Source organism: Malania oleifera, chromosome 10 (assembly GCF_029873635.1).
Source record: "Malania oleifera isolate guangnan ecotype guangnan chromosome 10, ASM2987363v1, whole genome shotgun sequence".
Lineage (NCBI taxonomy): Eukaryota > Viridiplantae > Streptophyta > Magnoliopsida > Santalales > Ximeniaceae > Malania > Malania oleifera.
In genome coordinates this window covers 73323729-73347267 of record NC_080426.1, presented here as the reverse complement: position 1 = coordinate 73347267, position 23539 = coordinate 73323729, and positions in this window count along the sequence as shown.

The window sequence follows — 23539 nt, the reverse complement described above, 5'->3', positions numbered from 1 at the left end:
CCAAAGATAAAACAAAAATAAACTCAACAAAATCACAAAGGTACCTTTGAAACCAACTTCAACCAACGCCGGAAAGAAAATCATGTAGATTAAACTGTCGCGGGACTCGAACCATGCATCGAAAGGGAAGCCACAATGCAGAATCAGATAAAACGACTTCTAAACCATCACCATAAAACCAGAAACTGACGCCGAAAAAATAGGAAAAGTCGCTGGAAAACCAGACAAATTTCACCAGAAAACCAGAAAATGACACTGGGAAACCAGAAACCTTCGCCAGATAAAGAAACCCATTGCCGGTAATCAGAATAACCAGCCCCAAAATCATTCGGGAAATCAGTAAAGCATTCAACGCACCCTGCAATATTGAACCCAATCTGAACACAACACTGCAGAGAAATAGCACTGAATAGTGAACAGCACAGTGAACAGTGCACTTTCTAGACACAATCAAAATTTCCAATTTGTATCAACACCACTTGCATCCATAATTTTGAAGCTGCCAGCATCTTCCAAGTAATCAGAAATCAGAAATATGAACTGAACCCAGCAAACAACACCACAAAACTAGAAAGCTGTACTTAGAAAACATAAGCTTTCAGGAGAGGAATACAATACTGCAGAACTGGGAAGACTAAAACAGGTAATCTTCAAACTTTTAGGAACCTGAACAAATCATAAATCTGAACTATCCTATAACAGCAACTCAAGCACCTATTGAAACTGAATACATTCAGTCTCCTAAATACTTTAGATCCAAACTCTGTAGAATATGAGGAAATCTATCAAAGATGATTCTAAAAGTGTGGGTCTTAATTACTTTAATTATGACTTCTGACTTAGTAATAGTGCCCTCAAACTTCTTTTTTGTTTTGAAAATGCCAAATGTAGTAAACCATTGTAGCCCAGCATATTCTCTTTGCAATTGCCTGAACTTCTGTACCCTTTGCCCTCTTGTGCATCCATTTAAGTGCTGCTTTAATGGTTGACATAGACCTCCTCATGCCCAACCAACCCTTCTTATGATTCCAAATAATATTTGTAACTCTGCACTTGAAGAATATATGGTCCAATATTTATGTGTTTGTTCCACAAAAGACACAGGATTTATCAATTCCTTCTATCTGGACTTTGTCACTAGTAAGCAGTTTAGCCTTTGCACACAGCCACAACACAAATGAGTATTTGGGAGTACAACTTGATTTACAAACCACTGAATACCACATAGCCTTCTGACCCTTTGCCCTCCAGAACTGGTATGTCTTTGAGCAATTCAACTGCTCTCCCATAACCCACTGTCTAATCAGATTGTTAGCATCTTCTTGATCTCTACCTTCTTGAAGAATCATATTCTTTATCTCTAATATCTTCTTAAAAAGAGGAGAGTCCTCATGTTTAGGACACGCCTCCCAAATGTTACATACCCTCAAGTATACTTGATTCACCCATTTGGACCATAATGAATCCTTCTTATCATTAATATTCCATAGGGTTTTGGTTAGTAAAGCCCTATTCCAAATGTTGAGGTCAAACACTCCAAGACCTCCTTTCTTCAGCAAGCAAACCTCTTTCCATGCCACCAAAGGTTTTTTCTTGCCTCCCTTTAAGAATGTCCTACACAATTTAATCACATGATTCAACACTGATTTTTGGTATAGGGAATATTGCAAACCAAAAACACTCCACTCCTTGAATAACTGAATTTGTTAGCTCCAACTTCCAAGCAAATGATAAAGTATGACCAGGCCAAGAAGCAATCAAGCTTGCAATTCTATTTATTAAAGGAGAAAAATGCATTGAGTTTAACCTGGTGGAAGCAAGAGGGATACCTAGGATCTGAAAAGGAATTCTCCTTCAGAGAAACTTGTTATTCTTCTAATTTCCTTTAGGTCATTATTACCAATACTAGCATAGAAATATTTGATTTGAAGCAGTTTGCATTTAGCCTAGAGCAATTAGAAAACTTTCCTAGACACTCCAACAACAACTCCACCGATTGAATGTCACCTCTTGCAAATAAAATTAGATCATTCTTAAAAGCTAAATGTGTTATCTTCATCTCCCCATATGTAGGATGGAATTTAAATCCTGGATTTTCTTCCAAAGCCTTCAAAAGTTTTGAAAGATATTCTAAAAAAATTACAAAGAGTATAGGTGATAAGAGGTCCCCTTGTCTGAGCCCTTTCCTACCCTTAAAGAAACCATGGATCATACCCTTAAAGAAACCATGGAAGCCTCCATTCAATGAAATAGAGTATGAGGTTGTTGTAACACATTGCATGATCCAGCCTATCGTGGTTCTAGGAAACTTAATGTGTTTCAGCATATCCTTAAGGAATTTCCAAGAGACTAAATCATAAGCCTTCTACAAGTCAATTTTCAGCATACATCTAGGGGATATCCTCTTCCTTGCATATTTTCTAATCAATTCCTAAACCATATACACATTTTCGATTATACTCCTTTGAATCACAATGTAGAGACCCGGAAAAGAAAAATAATAATAATAAATAATGAAAATGGTAAAGAAAATGAGGGAAGTGGGTTTGACATAGGCCAAATCGTCGACGGTTTTCTAAGCTCAGGAAAAATTGTCAATGGTTTTGAGTTATCGAGGCTCAGCAAGGGTTAAACGGTAAAAATCAGGTTGGATAAAAACCAAACTGTTGACAAATTCAAGAAAACTGTCAACAGTTTTGTCTGGGATAGTTGCTTATAAATAGGGCAGCAGCTCATTTTGTTTGGGATTTTAATCACTCTCTCTCCTCTCTACTAGGGGTGCTAAGCTATGCTTCTCTCTCTTCATTTTCTCTCAAACCATGTGCCTAATTGACGATCAAACGCCATTTCTAAGGCTTAGCAGCGACCCTCATCAATTTAATCGAAGCAGATTAGCCGTTTGGGGGCCCTAGGCACCACTCCAAAGTTAAGGCAAGGATAATGAATAATGTAAGTTGTTTTTAAATATTAACCGGTTAAACTGAGATAAGAGAGCCTAATAATGTTATAGGGGTAGTTATCCCGAAATTAAACTAATTAAACTAAGGTATATGAACACAAGGTTTTGTACGAACGCCGCAGACACCATTTTAGGATCCTTGTAGGCATTTCTCTAGAAATCATGTAAAGGGAATAAATTATGTTGGACATTTTGGAAATTAACTGATTAATTTATAGCCTGAGAATATGAAAATATTTTATATGATTTCCTGATGTATCAGACATTTGAAAAATATTGGTTTGGATTATTATATATTTTTCTGGGCAATTATAATACTATGGAATATTACTTAAAATTTGTGTGGCATGAGAAATGGTTTTGTTACCGTATATTAAACATGTGGGAATCTTTTATAATGAAATGTGATTTATACTGGTTTATGAGAAATATTGAAAGTGTAGACACGATATTTGGATACTGAGAAGATTTATACAGACATGATATTTTTGATATTGAAATATGCGATGATGGTATTATACCGGGAAATGAAAAAACAAAAATGACAGTTTTTATACTGAGATTACCATGAAATTGTAGAAATAAGAACCTTGATGGACCAGTGATGTACATGAGAGCACGGTACCGTTGTTAGGAAATGAGTCAGTTCAACCACACTACTCGGGGAGAGTGTTGGTATTGGAAGTTGATTGGACCTGCGAAGAGATGTTGACCACCACTGGGTCCGAACTAGGCTATGGTGGGCCAATCGTACTACAGACAAGATTTGTTTTAACTTAATTTGGTAGGCCAACCATGACTAAGTCCCGCCTTCGGGGTGCACAACCCGGTCATGTGGGGTGGTTACATGACGGTGATATATGAATGTCCACTCAGGTTGGTTCCTCATTACCGACGTGATGAATTTATATTTACACATATGCTGGGTTTCGAGCCCAGAGAAACGTATTGAGCACGTGCATAATTTTGAGAAAAATATATGGTTGCAAATGTATATATATGTATATGGATATGAGTATAGTTTTCATGATTACTCAGTTAAATTATTTATTAAATGAACGTGTTATGATACATTAAAACTTCTATTATCATACACAGAAAATAATTTATTCTATCTTACTGAGAGGTGTCTCACTCCTTAAAGTTTTAAATATTTCAGGTAATCCAGAGAGACGAGCTTAGAGAGCTCTGAGCAGGATTAGTGGTTTTGGGGTTGAAGTTAGTGCCGGTGAACACTGCAATTTATCTATGTATGGATATGTATTATGTACCTTGGGTTGTATGAGTGGTTTTGGGATAGAGATATTGTAGTAACCCGAATTCATAAAAATAAAATAAAAAAATAAAAAAAATAAAAGGTGAAAAAAAAAGAAAGTAAAAGAAAGAAAATTTGGAGGGCATCACAGCAGGGCCTCGTCGATGAGTGCCCTGTGCTCGTCGACGAGGAGATCCCAAGAGCAGGAAAAATTCAAGTTTTTAAACGATTCATTGACGAACCTGATGTTCTTGTCGACGAGTGTCCTTCTTTGGTTTGTCGACAAAATTTTTAGACTCATTGATGAATGCCAGCCTATAAATAGGCCCTGGATCCATTTTATCGTAAAATTATCTCTCCTATCTCACACTCTCTAGGGCTACAACTCCTTCTCCTTCTCTCTTCGATTCGGGCCCGGATTCAGCTCGATTCGAAGATCGGAAACCACCACGAGGTTCCTAAGGTGATTCTCTTCAAGTTAATCAGAACAGAATCGTGATTCGGAGTTCTTGGGTACCACCCCAAAACTTGGGTAAGGGAGTTATTTTCGAGATTTATTAATTATTTAACATTACGAACTTGAAAATGTTAGGATATCAGGCATTCTAGGGCTAAAACTGATTAAGATAGGATTTTTGGAATACAAGGTCTCATTTTTCTTTCGGTAAGGCAGAATTTTGGAGAACCAGGTAAGGAAAAATAAATTATACCAAGATTTATTTTAATTTGAACCGGTTACCTTTGAGTATAAAAAGCCGTATATTTATAGTATGATTTTTTTTTTTTTCTGAACGGTTTAGGCAATTGAAAATAAAGGTTTTAATTATAATATATATTTGGAAAAAATTGTGTGGCATGAGAATAATCTTTTATAATTAACTGGTTGTGAATACTGTTGGTAGAGAATACTTTTTGCTTGTGAATACTGTTCATATGAGAATACTGTTTGCTTATGGAAACTATTCGGTTGTGAAGACTGCTTGTTTGTGGATACTGTTTGATTGAGAATACTTCCTGGTTGTAAATACTGTTTGGTGGTGAATAATGTTGTAAATGCATTGGATGTGTAATGTGGTTCATGTAAGTTGTGATATAGCGTTGGCAATGGTATGAGGAGGTTGTTATATCGTACCTGATATAAATTACCATATAACGTTGACAGTGGCATGAGGAGGTCGTTATATGATCATTTATATTAAAGGGGCAAAACTTTGGCAATGGAATGAGGAGTTTGTTTTACCGATTTACTATGATTAGGGTTGTGTGTGTGGAATGGTAACCTGTGTGATTGTGAAGCTTGTGTAGTAACCTGTGTGGTTGTGAATCCTGTGTGGGTGTGAATGAAGTGTGTGGTATCCTGTGTGAATGTGTTGTGGTTTGTATACATAAATCTATATGGAATGATTAATATTGTATGTGTGAAATAAATTGCATGAATATTTATGGCAAAGTAAAACTCTCCGCCCGAGTGCTTACTGAGTAAGGTGAGTGCCCTGATCAGTATGAGTTGTAGCCACACCCAGATTAAAGGGTAAGGTTACAAACGGTATCAGAGTAAAGAGGCGTTACATGTATGGGCGTGTAAACTCCCCAATCCTCGAAAACTTTCACTATAAATATTGGTTATGTTTGTATGACTATAGTCTGTATGCGCCTTGCCAGTTATTGTTGATTAATTAATGAATATATTTTATATCTACTAAAATCCCTTTTTCCACACACTGTTATAGTTTATTTCTTCCTTACTGATAGGTGTCTTACCTCGGCGTATTATCATCTTCTCAGGTCCTTTAGGTGATTGAGCTTAGAAAGCTCTTGGGATAGGGTTTAGACTTTTGGTAATATTGAGCGGTAAAAGAACGGTTTATGTTTTAGAATTTCTAGTATGTAATATATGTGAATGAATACTCCTTTTTGGGTTGTATATAGTACTCTAGTGAAAAGCAAGGTATAGTCCTAAGAGGGGGGGGGGGGGAGGTGAATTGGATTATAAAAATTTCTTTTAACTCTTTTTAGGAAATCTTAATTTGTTTGTCAAATTAAAACGTTGACCGCTCCCTTGCATGCCAAATGACGCGTGGCGGGTCTGTCCCCTGGCCATTAATGCCTAAAACGACCACATACCAGCTATTGGATCTCTCTTCCCTGTGGATGCCCACGATGCTGCCACATAGCCTATTCCCACCTGCATCCTCCTAGCAATCCAGCACTAACACGTGGAATAGTCCTGACCCAGACCTTAAACAGGTCTCCTTCAGACCGGTCAAAGTTTGATCGGTCTCCCCCCCCCCCTCCAACTTTGAATTTGGGTTGTATATAGTACTCTAGTAGACTTTTTGCCAAATAACGTTGGATGAACGAGCCTCTTTTGCATGCCTCATGCACATGCCCCATTAAGATATTAGAAGAGAGTAAAAATGAAGATCAATTTAGGACAATATTGTTTAGTATTTCAATCTGCTTCTCTTGGTTACATACCCCAAACATTTATACAGGCTTCTCCTAATTCTAAATAATAAGAAATAATAACAGATTCCTAAATAGGTAAACATAATGTGGAAATAATAACAAATCATTATGAAACATGGTTATAAATGCCTAAATGCTGAAAATTACATAATACAAATATTTTTTTTTTTTAATTCATAAATGTAAATTATATTGATCAAAATGGATATGCACAAAATTCTGGACATACTCAAAGCTCCGCATCAAAACAATATCAAAACTAGTACAATCAACGTGGTCCTCCACGGGGCTTAAAAGGCCATCAAACAACTAAAAGTCCAAAGATAAAACAAAAATACACTCAACAAAATCACAAAGGTACCTTTGAAACCAACTTCAACCAACGCCGGAAAGAAAATCATGTAGATTAAACTGTCGCGGGACTCGAACCATGCATCGAAAGGGAAGCCACAATGCAGAATCAGATAAAACGACTTCTAAACCATCACCGTAAAACCAGAAACTGACGCCGAAAAAATAGGAAAAGTCGCTGGAAAACCAGACAAATTTCACCAGAAAACCAGAAAATGACACTGGGAAACCAGAAACCTTCGCCAGATAAAGAAACCCATTGCCGGTAATCAGAATAACCAGCCCCAAAATCATTCGGGAAATCAGTAAAGCATTCAACGCACCCTGCAATATTGAACCCAATCTGAACACAACACTGCAGAGAAATAGCACTGAATAGTGAACAGTACAGTGAACAGTGCACTTTCTAGACACAATCAAAATTTCCAATTTGTATCAACACCACTTGCATCCATAATTTTGAAGCTGCCAGCCTCTTCCAAGTAATCAGAAATCAGAAATATGAACTGAACCCAACAAACAACACCACAAAACTAGAAAGCTGTACTTAGAAAACATAAGCTTTCAGGAGAGGAATACAATACTGCAGAACTGGGAAGACTAAAACAGGTAATCTTCGAACTTTTAGGAACCTGAACAAATCATAAATCTGAACTATCCTATAACAGCAACTCAAGCACCTATTGAAACTGAATACATTCAGTCTCCTAAATACTTTAGATCCAAACTCTGTAGAATATGAGGAAATCTATCAAAGATGATTCTAAAAGTGTGGGTCTTAATTACTTTAATTATGACTTCTGACTTAGTAATAGTGCCCTCAAACTTCTTTTTTGTTTTGAAAATGCCAAATGTAGTAAACCATTGTAGCCCAGCATATTCTCTTTGCAATTGCCTGAACTTCTGTACCCTTTGCCCTCTTGTGCATCCATTTAAGTGCTGCTTTAATAGTTGACATAGACCTCCTCATGCCCAACCAACCCTTCTTATGATTCCAAATAATATTTGTAACTCTGCACTTGAAGAATATATGGTCCAATATTTATGTGTCTGTTCCACAAAAGACACAGGATTTATCAATTCCTTCTATCTGGACTTTGTCACTAGTAAGCAGTTTAGCCTTTGCACACAGCCACAACACAAATGAGTATTTGGGAGTACAACCTGATTTACAAACCACTGAATACCACATAGCCTTCTGACCCTTTGCCCTCCAGAACTGGTATGTCTTTGAGCAATTCAACTGCTCTCCCATAACCCACTGTCTAATCAGATTGTTAGCATCTTCTTGATCTCTACCTTCTTGAAGAATCATATTCTTTATCTCTAATATCTTCTTAAAAAGAGGAGAGTCCTCATGTCTAGGACACGCCTCCCAAATGTTACATCCTCTCAAGTATACTTGATTCACCCATTTGGACCATAATGAATCCTTCTTATCATTAATATTCCATAGTACTCTAGTGAAAAGCAAGGTATAGTCCTAAGAGGGGGGGGGGGGGGAGGTGAATTGGATTATAAAAATTTCTTTTAACTCTTTTTAGGAAATCTTAATTTGTTTGTCAAATTAAAACGTTGACCGGTCTGAAGGAGTATAAATCACACACAACCATTGAGCCTAATAATGTTATCCTAAGTATAGGTGATAAGAGGTCCCCTTGTCTGAGCCCTTTCCTACCCTTAAAGAAACCATGGATCATACCCTTAAAGAAACCATGGAAGCCTCCATTCAATGAAATAGAGTATGAGGTTGTTGTAACACATTGCATGATCCAGCCTATCGTGGTTCTAGGAAACTTAATGTGTTTCAGCATATCCTTAAGGAATTTCCAAGAGACTAAATCATAAGCCTTCTACAAGTCAATTTTCAGCATACATCTAGGGGATATCCTCTTCCTTGCATATTTTCTAATCAATTCCTAAACCATATACACATTTTCGATTATACTCCTTTGAATCACAATGTAGAGACCCGGAAAAGAAAAATAATAATAATAAATAATGAAAATGGTAAAGAAAATGAGGGAAGTGGGTTTGACATAGGCCAAATCGTCGACGGTTTTCTAAGCTCAGGAAAAATTGTCAATGGTTTTGAGTTATCGAGGCTCAGCAAGGGTTAAACGGTAAAAATCAGGTTGGATAAAAACCAAACTGTTGACAAATTCAAGAAAACTGTCAACAGTTTTGTCTGGGATAGTTGCTTATAAATAGGGCAGCAGCTCATTTTGTTTGGGATTTTAATCACTCTCTCTCCTCTCTACTAGGGGTGCTAAGCTATGCTTCTCTCTCTTCATTTTCTCTCAAACCATGTGCCTAATTGACGATCAAACGCCATTTCTAAGGCTTAGCAGCGACCCTCATCAATTTAATCGAAGCAGATTAGCCGTTTGGGGGCCCTAGGCACCACTCCAAAGTTAAGGCAAGGATAATGAATAATGTAAGTTGTTTTTAAATATTAACCGGTTAAACTGAGATAAGAGAGCCTAATAATGTTATAGGGGTAGTTATCCCGAAATTAAACTAATTAAACTAAGGTATATGAACACAAGGTTTTGTACGAACGCCGCAGACACCATTTTAGGATCCTTGTAGGCATTTCTCTAGAAATCATGTAAAGGGAATAAATTATGTTGGACATTTTGGAAATTAACTGATTAATTTATAGCCTGAGAATATGAAAATATTTTATATGATTTCCTGATGTATCAGACATTTGAAAAATATTGGTTTGGATTATTATATATTTTTCTGGGCAATTATAATACTATGGAATATTACTTAAAATTTGTGTGGCATGAGAAATGGTTTTGTTACCGTATATTAAACATGTGGGAATCTTTTATAATGAAATGTGATTTATACTGGTTTATGAGAAATATTGAAAGTGTAGACACGATATTTGGATACTGAGAAGATTTATACAGACATGATATTTTTGATATTGAAATATGCGATGATGGTATTATACCGGGAAATGAAAAAACAAAAATGACAGTTTTTATACTGAGATTACCATGAAATTGTAGAAATAAGAACCTTGATGGACCAGTGATGTACATGAGAGCACGGTACCGTTGTTAGGAAATGAGTCAGTTCAACCACACTACTCGGGGAGAGTGTTGGTATTGGAAGTTGATTGGACCTGCGAAGAGATGTTGACCACCACTGGGTCCGAACTAGGCTATGGTGGGCCAATCGTACTACAGACAAGATTTGTTTTAACTTAATTTGGTAGGCCAACCATGACTAAGTCCCGCCTTCGGGGTGCACAACCCGGTCATGTGGGGTGGTTACATGACGGTGATATATGAATGTCCACTCAGGTTGGTTCCTCATTACCGACGTGATGAATTTATATTTACACATATGCTGGGTTTCGAGCCCAGAGAAACGTATTGAGCACGTGCATAATTTTGAGAAAAATATATGGTTGCAAATGTATATATATGTATATGGATATGAGTATAGTTTTCATGATTACTCAGTTAAATTATTTATTAAATGAACGTGTTATGATACATTAAAACTTCTATTATCATACACAGAAAATAATTTATTCTATCTTACTGAGAGGTGTCTCACTCCTTAAAGTTTTAAATATTTCAGGTAATCCAGAGAGACGAGCTTAGAGAGCTCTGAGCAGGATTAGTGGTTTTGGGGTTGAAGTTAGTGCCGGTGAACACTGCAATTTATCTATGTATGGATATGTATTATGTACCTTGGGTTGTATGAGTGGTTTTGGGATAGAGATATTGTAGTAACCCGAATTCATAAAAATAAAATAAAAAAATAAAAAAAATAAAAGGTGAAAAAAAAAGAAAGTAAAAGAAAGAAAATTTGGAGGGCATCACAGCAGGGCCTCGTCGATGAGTGCCCTGTGCTCGTCGACGAGGAGATCCCAAGAGCAGGAAAAATTCAAGTTTTTAAACGATTCATTGACGAACCTGATGTTCTTGTCGACGAGTGTCCTTCTTTGGTTTGTCGACAAAATTTTTAGACTCATTGATGAATGCCAGCCTATAAATAGGCCCTGGATCCATTTTATCGTAAAATTATCTCTCCTATCTCACACTCTCTAGGGCTACAACTCCTTCTCCTTCTCTCTTCGATTCGGGCCCGGATTCAGCTCGATTCGAAGATCGGAAACCACCACGAGGTTCCTAAGGTGATTCTCTTCAAGTTAATCAGAACAGAATCGTGATTCGGAGTTCTTGGGTACCACCCCAAAACTTGGGTAAGGGAGTTATTTTCGAGATTTATTAATTATTTAACATTACGAACTTGAAAATGTTAGGATATCAGGCATTCTAGGGCTAAAACTGATTAAGATAGGATTTTTGGAATACAAGGTCTCATTTTTCTTTCGGTAAGGCAGAATTTTGGAGAACCAGGTAAGGAAAAATAAATTATACCAAGATTTATTTTAATTTGAACCGGTTACCTTTGAGTATAAAAAGCCGTATATTTATAGTATGATTTTTTTTTTTCTGAACGGTTTAGGCAATTGAAAATAAAGGTTTTAATTATAATATATATTTGGAAAAAATTGTGTGGCATGAGAATAATCTTTTATAATTAACTGGTTGTGAATACTGTTGGTAGAGAATACTTTTTGCTTGTGAATACTGTTCATATGAGAATACTGTTTGCTTATGGAAACTATTCGGTTGTGAAGACTGCTTGTTTGTGGATACTGTTTGATTGAGAATACTTCCTGGTTGTAAATACTGTTTGGTGGTGAATAATGTTGTAAATGCATTGGATGTGTAATGTGGTTCATGTAAGTTGTGATATAGCGTTGGCAATGGTATGAGGAGGTTGTTATATCGTACCTGATATAAATTACCATATAACGTTGACAGTGGCATGAGGAGGTCGTTATATGATCATTTATATTAAAGGGGCAAAACTTTGGCAATGGAATGAGGAGTTTGTTTTACCGATTTACTATGATTAGGGTTGTGTGTGTGGAATGGTAACCTGTGTGATTGTGAAGCTTGTGTAGTAACCTGTGTGGTTGTGAATCCTGTGTGGGTGTGAATGAAGTGTGTGGTATCCTGTGTGAATGTGTTGTGGTTTGTATACATAAATCTATATGGAATGATTAATATTGTATGTGTGAAATAAATTGCATGAATATTTATGGCAAAGTAAAACTCTCCGCCCGAGTGCTTACTGAGTAAGGTGAGTGCCCTGATCAGTATGAGTTGTAGCCACACCCAGATTAAAGGGTAAGGTTACAAACGGTATCAGAGTAAAGAGGCGTTACATGTATGGGCGTGTAAACTCCCCAATCCTCGAAAACTTTCACTATAAATATTGGTTATGTTTGTATGACTATAGTCTGTATGCGCCTTGCCAGTTATTGTTGATTAATTAATGAATATATTTTATATCTACTAAAATCCCTTTTTCCACACACTGTTATAGTTTATTTCTTCCTTACTGATAGGTGTCTTACCTCGGCGTATTATCATCTTCTCAGGTCCTTTAGGTGATTGAGCTTAGAAAGCTCTTGGGATAGGGTTTAGACTTTTGGTAATATTGAGCGGTAAAAGAACGGTTTATGTTTTAGAATTTCTAGTATGTAATATATGTGAATGAATACTCCTTTTTGGGTTGTATATAGTACTCTAGTGAAAAGCAAGGTATAGTCCTAAGAGGGGGGGGGGGGAGGTGAATTGGATTATAAAAATTTATTTTAACTCTTTTTAGGAAATCTTAATTTGTTTGTCAAATTAAAACGTTGACCGCTCCCTTGCATGCCAAATGACGCGTGGCGGGTCTGTCCCCTGGCCATTAATGCCTAAAACGACCACATACCAGCTATTGGATCTCTCTTCCCTGTGGATGCCCACGATGCTGCCACATAGCCTATTCCCACCTGCATCCTCCTAGCAATCCAGCACTAACACGTGGAATAGTCCTGACCCAGACCTTAAACAGGTCTCCTTCAGACCGGTCAAAGTTTGATCGGTCTCCCCCCCCCCCCTCCAACTTTGAATTTGGGTTGTATATAGTACTCTAGTAGACTTTTTGCCAAATAACGTTGGATGAACGAGCCTCTTTTGCATGCCTCATGCACATGCCCCATTAAGATATTAGAAGAGAGTAAAAATGAAGATCAATTTAGGACAATATTGTTTAGTATTTCAATCTGCTTCTCTTGGTTACATACCCCAAACATTTATACAGGCTTCTCCTAATTCTAAATAATAAGAAATAATAACAGATTCCTAAATAGGTAAACATAATGTGGAAATAATAACAAATCATTATGAAACATGGTTATAAATGCCTAAATGCTGAAAATTACATAATACAAATATTTTTTTTTTTTAATTCATAAATGTAAATTATATTGATCAAAATGGATATGCACAAAATTCTGGACATACTCAAAGCTCCGCATCAAAACAATATCAAAACTAGTACAATCAACGTGGTCCTCCACGGGGCTTAAAAGGCCATCAAACAACTAAAAGTCCAAAGATAAAACAAAAATACACTCAACAAAATCACAAAGGTACCTTTGAAACCAACTTCAACCAACGCCGGAAAGAAAATCATGTAGATTAAACTGTCGCGGGACTCGAACCATGCATCGAAAGGGAAGCCACAATGCAGAATCAGATAAAACGACTTCTAAACCATCACCGTAAAACCAGAAACTGACGCCGAAAAAATAGGAAAAGTCGCTGGAAAACCAGACAAATTTCACCAGAAAACCAGAAAATGACACTGGGAAACCAGAAACCTTCGCCAGATAAAGAAACCCATTGCCGGTAATCAGAATAACCAGCCCCAAAATCATTCGGGAAATCAGTAAAGCATTCAACGCACCCTGCAATATTGAACCCAATCTGAACACAACACTGCAGAGAAATAGCACTGAATAGTGAACAGTACAGTGAACAGTGCACTTTCTAGACACAATCAAAATTTCCAATTTGTATCAACACCACTTGCATCCATAATTTTGAAGCTGCCAGCCTCTTCCAAGTAATCAGAAATCAGAAATATGAACTGAACCCAACAAACAACACCACAAAACTAGAAAGCTGTACTTAGAAAACATAAGCTTTCAGGAGAGGAATACAATACTGCAGAACTGGGAAGACTAAAACAGGTAATCTTCGAACTTTTAGGAACCTGAACAAATCATAAATCTGAACTATCCTATAACAGCAACTCAAGCACCTATTGAAACTGAATACATTCAGTCTCCTAAATACTTTAGATCCAAACTCTGTAGAATATGAGGAAATCTATCAAAGATGATTCTAAAAGTGTGGGTCTTAATTACTTTAATTATGACTTCTGACTTAGTAATAGTGCCCTCAAACTTCTTTTTTGTTTTGAAAATGCCAAATGTAGTAAACCATTGTAGCCCAGCATATTCTCTTTGCAATTGCCTGAACTTCTGTACCCTTTGCCCTCTTGTGCATCCATTTAAGTGCTGCTTTAATAGTTGACATAGACCTCCTCATGCCCAACCAACCCTTCTTATGATTCCAAATAATATTTGTAACTCTGCACTTGAAGAATATATGGTCCAATATTTATGTGTCTGTTCCACAAAAGACACAGGATTTATCAATTCCTTCTATCTGGACTTTGTCACTAGTAAGCAGTTTAGCCTTTGCACACAGCCACAACACAAATGAGTATTTGGGAGTACAACCTGATTTACAAACCACTGAATACCACATAGCCTTCTGACCCTTTGCCCTCCAGAACTGGTATGTCTTTGAGCAATTCAACTGCTCTCCCATAACCCACTGTCTAATCAGATTGTTAGCATCTTCTTGATCTCTACCTTCTTGAAGAATCATATTCTTTATCTCTAATATCTTCTTAAAAAGAGGAGAGTCCTCATGTCTAGGACACGCCTCCCAAATGTTACATCCTCTCAAGTATACTTGATTCACCCATTTGGACCATAATGAATCCTTCTTATCATTAATATTCCATAGTACTCTAGTGAAAAGCAAGGTATAGTCCTAAGAGGGGGGGGGGGGGGGGGGCGGGGAATTGGATTATAAAAATTAATTTTAACTCTTTTTAGGAAATCTTAATTTGTTTGTCAAATTAAAACGTTGACCGGTCTGAAGGAGTATAAATCACACACAACCATTGAGCCTAATAATGTTATCCTAAGTATAGGTGATAAGAGGTCCCCTTGTCTGAGCCCTTTCCTACCCTTAAAGAAACCATGGATCATACCCTTAAAGAAACCATGGAAGCCTCCATTCAATGAAATAGAGTATGAGGTTGTTGTAACACATTGCATGATCCAGCCTATCGTGGTTCTAGGAAACTTAATGTGTTTCAGCATATCCTTAAGGAATTTCCAAGAGACTAAATCATAAGCCTTCTACAAGTCAATTTTCAGCATACATCTAGGGGATATCCTCTTCCTTGCATATTTTCTAATCAATTCCTAAACCATATACACATTTTCGATTATACTCCTTTGAATCACAATGTAGAGACCCGGAAAAGAAAAATAATAATAATAAATAATGAAAATGGTAAAGAAAATGAGGGAAGTGGGTTTGACATAGGCCAAATCGTCGACGGTTTTCTAAGCTCAGGAAAAATTGTCAATGGTTTTGAGTTATCGAGGCTCAGCAAGGGTTAAACGGTAAAAATCAGGTTGGATAAAAACCAAACTGTTGACAAATTCAAGAAAACTGTCAACAGTTTTGTCTGGGATAGTTGCTTATAAATAGGGCAGCAGCTCATTTTGTTTGGGATTTTAATCACTCTCTCTCCTCTCTACTAGGGGTGCTAAGCTATGCTTCTCTCTCTTCATTTTCTCTCAAACCATGTGCCTAATTGACGATCAAACGCCATTTCTAAGGCTTAGCAGCGACCCTCATCAATTTAATCGAAGCAGATTAGCCGTTTGGGGGCCCTAGGCACCACTCCAAAGTTAAGGCAAGGATAATGAATAATGTAAGTTGTTTTTAAATATTAACCGGTTAAACTGAGATAAGAGAGCCTAATAATGTTATAGGGGTAGTTATCCCGAAATTAAACTAATTAAACTAAGGTATATGAACACAAGGTTTTGTACGAACGCCGCAGACACCATTTTAGGATCCTTGTAGGCATTTCTCTAGAAATCATGTAAAGGGAATAAATTATGTTGGACATTTTGGAAATTAACTGATTAATTTATAGCCTGAGAATATGAAAATATTTTATATGATTTCCTGATGTATCAGACATTTGAAAAATATTGGTTTGGATTATTATATATTTTTCTGGGCAATTATAATACTATGGAATATTACTTAAAATTTGTGTGGCATGAGAAATGGTTTTGTTACCGTATATTAAACATGTGGGAATCTTTTATAATGAAATGTGATTTATACTGGTTTATGAGAAATATTGAAAGTGTAGACACGATATTTGGATACTGAGAAGATTTATACAGACATGATATTTTTGATATTGAAATATGCGATGATGGTATTATACCGGGAAATGAAAAAACAAAAATGACAGTTTTTATACTGAGATTACCATGAAATTGTAGAAATAAGAACCTTGATGGACCAGTGATGTACATGAGAGCACGGTACCGTTGTTAGGAAATGAGTCAGTTCAACCACACTACTCGGGGAGAGTGTTGGTATTGGAAGTTGATTGGACCTGCGAAGAGATGTTGACCACCACTGGGTCCGAACTAGGCTATGGTGGGCCAATCGTACTACAGACAAGATTTGTTTTAACTTAATTTGGTAGGCCAACCATGACTAAGTCCCGCCTTCGGGGTGCACAACCCGGTCATGTGGGGTGGTTACATGACGGTGATATATGAATGTCCACTCAGGTTGGTTCCTCATTACCGACGTGATGAATTTATATTTACACATATGCTGGGTTTCGAGCCCAGAGAAACGTATTGAGCACGTGCATAATTTTGAGAAAAATATATGGTTGCAAATGTATATATATGTATATGGATATGAGTATAGTTTTCATGATTACTCAGTTAAATTATTTATTAAATGAACGTGTTATGATACATTAAAACTTCTATTATCATACACAGAAAATAATTTATTCTATCTTACTGAGAGGTGTCTCACTCCTTAAAGTTTTAAATATTTCAGGTAATCCAGAGAGACGAGCTTAGAGAGCTCTGAGCAGGATTAGTGGTTTTGGGGTTGAAGTTAGTGCCGGTGAACACTGCAATTTATCTATGTATGGATATGTATTATGTACCTTGGGTTGTATGAGTGGTTTTGGGATAGAGATATTGTAGTAACCCGAATTCATAAAAATAAAATAAAAAAATAAAAAAAATAAAAGGTGAAAAAAAAAGAAAGTAAAAGAAAGAAAATTTGGAGGGCATCACAGCAGGGCCTCGTCGATGAGTGCCCTGTGCTCGTCGACGAGGAGATCCCAAGAGCAGGAAAAATTCAAGTTTTTAAACGATTCATTGACGAACCTGATGTTCTTGTCGACGAGTGTCCTTCTTTGGTTTGTCGACAAAATTTTTAGACTCATTGATGAATGCCAGCCTATAAATAGGCCCTGGATCCATTTTATCGTAAAATTATCTCTCCTATCTCACACTCTCTAGGGCTACAACTCCTTCTCCTTCTCTCTTCGATTCGGGCCCGGATTCAGCTCGATTCGAAGATCGGAAACCACCACGAGGTTCCTAAGGTGATTCTCTTCAAGTTAATCAGAACAGAATCGTGATTCGGAGTTCTTGGGTACCACCCCAAAACTTGGGTAAGGGAGTTATTTTCGAGATTTATTAATTATTTAACATTACGAACTTGAAAATGTTAGGATATCAGGCATTCTAGGGCTAAAACTGATTAAGATAGGATTTTTGGAATACAAGGTCTCATTTTTCTTTCGGTAAGGCAGAATTTTGGAGAACCAGGTAAGGAAAAATAAATTATACCAAGATTTATTTTAATTTGAACCGGTTACCTTTGAGTATAAAAAGCCGTATATTTATAGTATGATTTTTTTTTTTTCTGAACGGTTTAGGCAATTGAAAATAAAGGTTTTAATTATAATATATATTTGGAAAAAATTGTGTGGCATGAGAATAATCTTTTATAATTAACTGGTTGTGAATACTGTTGGTAGAGAATACTTTTTGCTTGTGAATACTGTTCATATGAGAATACTGTTTGCTTATGGAAACTATTCGGTTGTGAAGACTGCTTGTTTGTGGATACTGTTTGATTGAGAATACTTCCTGGTTGTAAATACTGTTTGGTGGTGAATAATGTTGTAAATGCATTGGATGTGTAATGTGGTTCATGTAAGTTGTGATATAGCGTTGGCAATGGTATGAGGAGGTTGTTATATCGTACCTGATATAAATTACCATATAACGTTGACAGTGGCATGAGGAGGTCGTTATATGATCATTTATATTAAAGGGGCAAAACTTTGGCAATGGAATGAGGAGTTTGTTTTACCGATTTACTATGATTAGGGTTGTGTGTGTGGAATGGTAACCTGTGTGATTGTGAAGCTTGTGTAGTAACCTGTGTGGTTGTGAATCCTGTGTGGGTGTGAATGAAGTGTGTGGTATCCTGTGTGAATGTGTTGTGGTTTGTATACATAAATCTATATGGAATGATTAATATTGTATGTGTGAAATAAATTGCATGAATATTTATGGCAAAGTAAAACTCTCCGCCCGAGTGCTTACTGAGTAAGGTGAGTGCCCTGATCAGTATGAGTTGTAGCCACACCCAGATTAAAGGGTAAGGTTACAAACGGTATCAGAGTAAAGAGGCGTTACATGTATGGGCGTGTAAACTCCCCAATCCTCGAAAACTTTCACTATAAATATTGGTTATGTTTGTATGACTATAGTCTGTATGCGCCTTGCCAGTTATTGTTGATTAATTAATGAATATATTTTATATCTACTAAAATCCCTTTTTCCACACACTGTTATAGTTTATTTCTTCCTTACTGATAGGTGTCTTACCTCGGCGTATTATCATCTTCTCAGGTCCTTTAGGTGATTGAGCTTAGAAAGCTCTTGGGATAGGGTTTAGACTTTTGGTAATATTGAGCGGTAAAAGAACGGTTTATGTTTTAGAATTTCTAGTATGTAATATATGTGAATGAATACTCCTTTTTGGGTTGTATATAGTACTCTAGTGAAAAGCAAGGTATAGTCCTAAGAGGGGGGGGGGGGGGAGGTGAATTGGATTATAAAAATTTCTTTTAACTCTTTTTAGGAAATCTTAATTTGTTTGTCAAATTAAAACGTTGACCGCTCCCTTGCATGCCAAATGACGCGTGGCGGGTCTGTCCCCTGGCCATTAATGCCTAAAACGACCACATACCAGCTATTGGATCTCTCTTCCCTGTGGATGCCCACGATGCTGCCACATAGCCTATTCCCACCTGCATCCTCCTAGCAATCCAGCACTAACACGTGGAATAGTCCTGACCCAGACCTTAAACAGGTCTCCTTCAGACCGGTCAAAGTTTGATCGGTCTCCCCCCCCCCTCCAACTTTGAATTTGGGTTGTATATAGTACTCTAGTAGACTTTTTGCCAAATAACGTTGGATGAACGAGCCTCTTTTGCATGCCTCATGCACATGCCCCATTAAGATATTAGAAGAGAGTAAAAATGAAGATCAATTTAGGACAATATTGTTTAGTATTTCAATCTGCTTCTCTTGGTTACATACCCCAAACATTTATACAGGCTTCTCCTAATTCTAAATAATAAGAAATAATAACAGATTCCTAAATAGGTAAACATAATGTGGAAATAATAACAAATCATTATGAAACATGGTTATAAATGCCTAAATGCTGAAAATTACATAATACAAATATTTTTTTTTTTTAATTCATAAATGTAAATTATATTGATCAAAATGGATATGCACAAAATTCTGGACATACTCAAAGCTCCGCATCAAAACAATATCAAAACTAGTACAATCAACGTGGTCCTCCACGGGGCTTAAAAGGCCATCAAACAACTAAAAGTCCAAAGATAAAACAAAAATACACTCAACAAAATCACAAAGGTACCTTTGAAACCAACTTCAACCAACGCCGGAAAGAAAATCATGTAGATTAAACTGTCGCGGGACTCGAACCATGCATCGAAAGGGAAGCCACAATGCAGAATCAGATAAAACGACTTCTAAACCATCACCGTAAAACCAGAAACTGACGCCGAAAAAATAGGAAAAGTCGCTGGAAAACCAGACAAATTTCACCAGAAAACCAGAAAATGACACTGGGAAACCAGAAACCTTCGCCAGATAAAGAAACCCATTGCCGGTAATCAGAATAACCAGCCCCAAAATCATTCGGGAAATCAGTAAAGCATTCAACGCACCCTGCAATATTGAACCCAATCTGAACACAACACTGCAGAGAAATAGCACTGAATAGTGAACAGTACAGTGAACAGTGCACTTTCTAGACACAATCAAAATTTCCAATTTGTATCAACACCACTTGCATCCATAATTTTGAAGCTGCCAGCCTCTTCCAAGTAATCAGAAATCAGAAATATGAACTGAACCCAACAAACAACACCACAAAACTAGAAAGCTGTACTTAGAAAACATAAGCTTTCAGGAGAGGAATACAATACTGCAGAACTGGGAAGACTAAAACAGGTAATCTTCGAACTTTTAGGAACCTGAACAAATCATAAATCTGAACTATCCTATAACAGCAACTCAAGCACCTATTGAAACTGAATACATTCAGTCTCCTAAATACTTTAGATCCAAACTCTGTAGAATATGAGGAAATCTATCAAAGATGATTCTAAAAGTGTGGGTCTTAATTACTTTAATTATGACTTCTGACTTAGTAATAGTGCCCTCAAACTTCTTTTTGTTTTGAAAATGCCAAATGTAGTAAACCATTGTAGCCCAGCATATTCTCTTTGCAATTGCCTGAACTTCTGTACCCTTTGCCCTCTTGTGCATCCATTTAAGTGCTGCTTTAATAGTTGACATAGACCTCCTCATGCCCAACCAACCCTTCTTATGATTCCAAATAATATTTGTAACTCTGCACTTGAAGAATATATGGTCCAATATTTATGTGTCTGTTCCACAAAAGACACAGGATTTATCAATTCCTTCTATCTGGACTTTGTCACTAGTAAGCAGTTTAGCCTTTGCACACAGCCACAACACAAATGAGTATTTGGGAGTACAACCTGATTTACAAACCACTGAATACCACATAGCCTTCTGACCCTTTGCCCTCCAGAACTGGTATGTCTTTGAGCAATTCAACTGCTCTCCCATAACCCACTGTCTAATCAGATTGTTAGCATCTTCTTGATCTCTACCTTCTTGAAGAATCATATTCTTTATCTCTAATATCTTCTTAAAAAGAGGAGAGTCCTCATGTCTAGGACACGCCTCCCAAATGTTACATCCTCTCAAGTATACTTGATTCACCCATTTGGACCATAATGAATCCTTCTTATCATTAATATTCCATAGTACTCTAGTGAAAAGCAAGGTATAGTCCTAAGCAGGGGGGGGGGGGGGGGGGGGGGGGGGGGGGGGGGGGGTGAATTGGATTATAAAAATTTCTTTTAACTCTTTTTAGGAAATCTTAATTTGTTTGTCAAATTAAAACGTTGACCGGTCTGAAGGAGTATAAATCACACACAACCATTGAGCCTAATAATGTTATCCTAAGTATAGGTGATAAGAGGTCCCCTTGTCTGAGCCCTTTCCTACCCTTAAAGAAACCATGGATCATACCCTTAAAGAAACCATGGAAGCCTCCATTCAATGAAATAGAGTATGAGGTTGTTGTAACACATTGCATGATCCAGCCTATCGTGGTTCTAGGAAACTTAATGTGTTTCAGCATATCCTTAAGGAATTTCCAAGAGACTAAATCATAAGCCTTCTACAAGTCAATTTTCAGCATACATCTAGGGGATATCCTCTTCCTTGCATATTTTCTAATCAATTCCTAAACCATATACACATTTTCGATTATACTCCTTTGAATCACAATGTAGAGACCCGGAAAAGAAAAATAATAATAATAAATAATGAAAATGGTAAAGAAAATGAGGGAAGTGGGTTTGACATAGGCCAAATCGTCGACGGTTTTCTAAGCTCAGGAAAAATTGTCAATGGTTTTGAGTTATCGAGGCTCAGCAAGGGTTAAACGGTAAAAATCAGGTTGGATAAAAACCAAACTGTTGACAAATTCAAGAAAACTGTCAACAGTTTTGTCTGGGATAGTTGCTTATAAATAGGGCAGCAGCTCATTTTGTTTGGGATTTTAATCACTCTCTCTCCTCTCTACTAGGGGTGCTAAGCTATGCTTCTCTCTCTTCATTTTCTCTCAAACCATGTGCCTAATTGACGATCAAACGCCATTTCTAAGGCTTAGCAGCGACCCTCATCAATTTAATCGAAGCAGATTAGCCGTTTGGGGGCCCTAGGCACCACTCCAAAGTTAAGGCAAGGATAATGAATAATGTAAGTTGTTTTTAAATATTAACCGGTTAAACTGAGATAAGAGAGCCTAATAATGTTATAGGGGTAGTTATCCCGAAATTAAACTAATTAAACTAAGGTATATGAACACAAGGTTTTGTACGAACGCCGCAGACACCATTTTAGGATCCTTGTAGGCATTTCTCTAGAAATCATGTAAAGGGAATAAATTATGTTGGACATTTTGGAAATTAACTGATTAATTTATAGCCTGAGAATATGAAAATATTTTATATGATTTCCTGATGTATCAGACATTTGAAAAATATTGGTTTGGATTATTATATATTTTTCTGGGCAATTATAATACTATGGAATATTACTTAAAATTTGTGTGGCATGAGAAATGGTTTTGTTACCGTATATTAAACATGTGGGAATCTTTTATAATGAAATGTGATTTATACTGGTTTATGAGAAATATTGAAAGTGTAGACACGATATTTGGATACTGAGAAGATTTATACAGACATGATATTTTTGATATTGAAATATGCGATGATGGTATTATACCGGGAAATGAAAAAACAAAAATGACAGTTTTTATACTGAGATTACCATGAAATTGTAGAAATAAGAACCTTGATGGACCAGTGATGTACATGAGAGCACGGTACCGTTGTTAGGAAATGAGTCAGTTCAACCACACTACTCGGGGAGAGTGTTGGTATTGGAAGTTGATTGGACCTGCGAAGAGATGTTGACCACCACTGGGTCCGAACTAGGCTATGGTGGGCCAATCGTACTACAGACAAGATTTGTTTTAACTTAATTTGGTAGGCCAACCATGACTAAGTCCCGCCTTCGGGGTGCACAACCCGGTCATGTGGGGTGGTTACATGACGGTGATATATGAATGTCCACTCAGGTTGGTTCCTCATTACCGACGTGATGAATTTATATTTACACATATGCTGGGTTTCGAGCCCAGAGAAACGTATTGAGCACGTGCATAATTTTGAGAAAAATATATGGTTGCAAATGT